Genomic DNA, 5288 nt, shown 5'->3' on the forward strand with positions numbered 1-5288 from the left:
TATCTCCCCCTTCAAAGAAAACAAATGACATTCTAGATGTGTCTTAAGTAAAAAAAACTCAAGCATTACTGCTATCTCTTGAGAATGCGTTGGTTTCCCCTTGAAAAGGAAAGGGTGATGCAGAAAAGTAGCGTAAGTATTTCCCTCAGTTTTTGAGAACCAAGGTATCAATCCAGTAGGAGACAATGCACAAATCACCTAGTACCTGCACAAACAATTAAGAACCTCGCAACCAACGCGATAACAGGGGTTGTCAATCCCTTCATCGTCACTCGCAAAAGTGAGATCTGATAGAGATAGTAAAGTAAATATTTTTGGTATTTTTGTTGTATAGATTGAAAAGAAAAGATTGCAAAATAGTAAACGAGATGCGATGTAAATAAAGGAGATGCAATATACTAAGAAAGAGACCCGAGGACCATAGGTTTCACTAGTGGCTTCTCTCAAGATAGCATGTATTACAGTGGGTGAACAAATTACTGCCGAGCAATTGATAGAAAAGTGCATAGTTATGAGAATATCTAGGCAATGATCATGAATCTAGGCATCACGTCCGTGTCAAGTAGATCGAAACGATTCTGCATCTACTATTATTACTTCACACATCGACCGCTATCCAGCATGCATCTAGAGTATTAAGTTCATAAGAACAGAGTAACGCATTAAGCAAGTAGAGGGATAAACTCAAGCAATATGATATAAACCCCATCTTTTTATCCTCGATGGCAACAATACAATACGTGCATTGCTGCCCCTACTGTCACTGGGAAAGGACACCGCAAGATTGAACCCAAAGCTAAGCACTTCTCCCATTGCAAGAAAGATCAATCTAGTAGGCCAAACTAAACCGATAATTCGAAGAGACTTGCAAAGATATCAAATCATGCATATAAGAATTCAGAGAAGAACCAAATAATATTCATAGATAATCTTGTTCATAGACCCACAATTCATCGGATCTCGGCAAACACACCGCAAAAGAGCATTACATCGAATAGATCTCCAAGAACATCGAGGAGAACTTTGTATTGAGAATCAAAGAGAGAGAGAGAGAGAGAGAGAGAGAGAGAGAGAGAGAGAAGAAGTCATCTAGCTAATAACTATGGACCCGAAGGTCTGTGGTAAACTACTCACGCTTCATCGGAGAGGCTATGGTGTTGATGTAGAAGCCCTCTGTGATCGATTCCCCCTCTGGCAGATCGCCGGAAAAGGCCCCAAGATGGGATCTCACGGGTACAAAAGGTGCAGCGGTGGAAAAGTAGTTTTGTGGCTCTCTGTGATCGATCTAGGGTATAAGAGTATATATAGGCGGAAGAAGTACGTCGGTGGAGCTACGTGGGGCCCACGAGGGTGGGGGCACGCCTACTCGCCCCCCCTGGGCGCACCCTCCTGCCTCGTGGCAGCCTCATGGAGTTCCAGACTTCAACTCCAAGTCTTGTGGTTTGCTTTCGATCCAAGAAAGATTATCTCGAAGGTTTCATTCCGTTTGGTATTCCTTTTCTGCGAAACTCTAAAATAGGCAAAAAAAACTGGCATTGGGCCTCCGGTTAATAGGTTAATCCCAAAAATAATATTAAAGAGCATATTAAAGCCCATTAAACATCCAAAACAGATAATATAATAGCATGGAACAATCAAAAACTATAGATACATTGGAGACGTATCAAGCATCCCCAAGCTTAATTCTTGCTCGTCCTCGAGTAGGTAAATGATAAAAATGGAATTTTTGATGTGGAATGCTACCTAACATAATTACCAATGTAATTTTCTTTATTTTGGCATGAATGTTCAGATCTGAAAGATTCAGGACAAAAGTTTAATATTGACATAAAAATAATAATACTTCAAGCATACTAATAAAGTAATCATGTCTTCTCAAAATAACATGGCCAAAGAAAGCTATCCCTACAAAATCATATAGTCTGGCTATGCTCTATCTTCATCGCATAAAATATTTAAATCATCCACAACCCCGATGACAAGCCAAGCGATTGTTTCATACTTTTGATGTTCTCAAACTATTTCAATCTTCACGCAATACATGAGCGTGAACCATGGATATAGCACTATAGGTGGAATAGAACGGTGGTTGTGGAGAAGACAAAAAGGAGAAGATAGTCTCACATCAACTAGGCGTATCAACGGGCTATGGAGATGCCCATCAATAGATATCAATGTGAGTGGGTCGGGATTGCCATGCAACAGGTGCACTAGAGCTATAAGTGTATGAAAGCTAAAAAAGAAACTAAGTGGGTGTGCATCCAACCCGCTTGCTCACAAAGACCTAGGGCATTTTGAGGAAGCCCATCATTGGAATATACAATCCAAGTTCTATAATTAAAAATTCCCACTAGTATATGAAAGTGACAAAATAGGAGACTCTCTATCATGAAGATCATGCTACTTTGAAGCACACGTGTGGAAAAAGGATAGTAGCATTGTCCCTTCTCTCTTTTCTCTCATTTTTATTATTCTTTTTATTTGGGCCTTTCTCTTTTTTATGGCCTAGTTTTTTCTCTCTTTTTCGTCTGGAGTCTCATCCCGACTTGTGGGAGGAACATAGTCTCCATCATCCTCTCCTCACTGGGACAATGCTCTAATAATGATGATCATCACACTTTTATTTACTTACAACTCAAGAATTACAACTCGATACTTAGAACAAAATATGACTCTATGTGAATGCCTCTGGCGTTGTACCGAGATGTGCAATGAATCAAGAGTGACATGTATGGAAAATTATGAACGGTGGCTTTGCCACAAATACGATGTCAACTACATGATCATGCAAAGCAATATGACAATGATGAAACGTGTCATAATAAAAGGAACGGTGGAAAGTTGCATGGCAATATATCTCGGAATGGCTATGGAAATGCCATAATAGGTAGGTATGGTGGCTGTTTTGAGAAAGGTATATGGTGGGTTTATGGTACCGGCGAAAGTTGCACGTTACTAGAGAGGTAGCAATGGTGGAAGGGTGAGAGTGCGTATAATCCATGGACTCAACATTTGTCATAAAGAACTCACATACTTATTGCGAAAATCTATTAGTTATTGAAACGAAGTATTACGCACATGCTCCTAGGGAGATAGATTGGTAGGAAAAGACCATTGCTCGTCCCCGACCGCCACTCATAAGGAAGACAATCAATAAATAAATCATGCTCCGACTTCATCACATAACGGTTCACCATACGTGCATGCTACGGGAATCACAAACTTTAACACAAGTACTCCCTCCGGTCCTTTTTACTCTGCATATTGGATTTGCCGAAAGTCAAACTTTGTTAAGTTTGACCAAGTTTATATTAGAAATTATTAGCATCTATAATATGTAATAAATATAATATGAAAACATATTCCAAGATGAATCTAATGATATTGGTGTTGTTCTGTGAATGTCTATAATTTTTTGTACAAATTTGGTCAAAGTTGGATGAGATTGACTTCGGTCAAACCTAATATGCAGAGTAAAAAGGACCGGAGGGAGTATCTCTCAAATTCACAACTACTCAACTAGCATGACTCTAATATCACCATCTTCATATCTCAAAACAATCATAATGAATCAAACTTCTCATAGTATTCAATGCACTTTATATGAAAGTTTTTATTATACCCATCTTGGATGCCCATCATATTAGGACTAATTTTATAACAACAACAACAACAAAGCCTTTAGTCCCAAACAAGTTGAGGTAGGCTAGAGGTGAAACCCATAAGATCTCGCAACCAACTCATGGCTCTGGCACATGGATAGCAAGCTTCCACGCACCCCTATCCATAGCTAGCTCTTTGGTGATACTCCAATCCTTCAGGTCTCTCTTAACGGACTCCTCCCATGTCAAATTCGGTCTACCCCGCCCTCTCTTGACATTCTCCGCACGCTTTAGCCGTCCACTATGCACCGGAGCTTCTGGAGGCCTGCGCTGAATATGCCCAAACCATCTCAGACGATGTTGGACAAGCTTCTCTTCAATTGGTGATACCCCAACTCTATCTCGTATATCATCATTCCGGACTCGATCCTTCCTCGTGTGGCCACACATCCATCTCAACATATGCATCTCCGCCACACCTAACTGTTGAACATGTCGCCTTTTAGTCGGCCAACACTCAGCGCCATACAACATTGCGGGTCGAACCGCCGTCCTGTAGAACTTGCCTTTTAGCTTTTGTGGCACTCTCTTGTCACAGAGAATGCCAGAAGCTTGGCGCCACTTCATCCATCCGGCTTTGATTTGATGGTTCACATCTTCATCAATACCCCCATCCTCTTGCAGCATTGACCCCAAATACCGAAAGGTGTCCTTCTGAGGTACCACCTGGCCATCAAGGCTAACCTCCTCCTCACACCTAGTAGTACTGAAACCGCACATCATGTACTCGGTTTTAGTTCTACTAAGCCTAAACCCTTTCGATTCCAAGGTTTGTCTCCATAACTCTAACTTCCTATTTACCCCCGTCCGACTATCGTCAACTAGCACCACATCATCCGCAAAGAGCATACACCATGGGATATCTCCTTGTATATCCCTTGTGACCTCATCCATCACCAATGCAAAAAGATAAGGGCTCAAAGCTGACCCCTGATGCAGTCCTATCTTAATCGGGAAGTCATCAGTGTCGACATCACTTGTTCGAACACTTGTCACAACATTATCGTACATGTCCTTGATGAGGGTAATGTACTTTGCTGGGACTTTGTGTTTCTCCAAGGCCCACCACATGACATTCCACGGTATCTTATCATAGGCCTTCTCCAAGTCAATGAACACCATATGCAAGTCCTTCTTTTGCTCCCTATATCTCTCCATAAGTTGTCATACCAAGAAAATGGCTTCCATGGTCGACCTCCCAGGCATGAAACCAAACTGATTTTTGGTCACGCTTGTCATTCTTCTTAAGCGGTGCTCAATGACTCTCTCCCATAGCTTCATTGTATGGCTCATCAGCTTAATTCCACGGTAATTAGTACAACTCTGAACATCCCCCTTGTTCTTGAAGATTGGTACTAGTATACTCCGTCTCCATTCTTCTGGCATCTTGTTTGCCCGAAAAATGAGGTTGAAAAGCTTGGTTAGCCATACTATCGCTATGTCCCCGAGACCTTTCCACACCTCAATGGGGATACAATCAGGGCCCATCGCCTTGCCTCCTTTCATCCTTTTTAAAGCCTCCTTGACCTCAGACTCCTGGATTCGCCGCACAAAACGCATGCTGGTCTCATTAAAGGAGTCGTCCAGTTCAATGGTAGAACTCTCATTCTCCCCATTGAACAGCTT

Source organism: Triticum dicoccoides, chromosome 5A (genome assembly GCF_002162155.2).
Source record: "Triticum dicoccoides isolate Atlit2015 ecotype Zavitan chromosome 5A, WEW_v2.0, whole genome shotgun sequence".
Lineage (NCBI taxonomy): Eukaryota > Viridiplantae > Streptophyta > Magnoliopsida > Poales > Poaceae > Triticum > Triticum dicoccoides.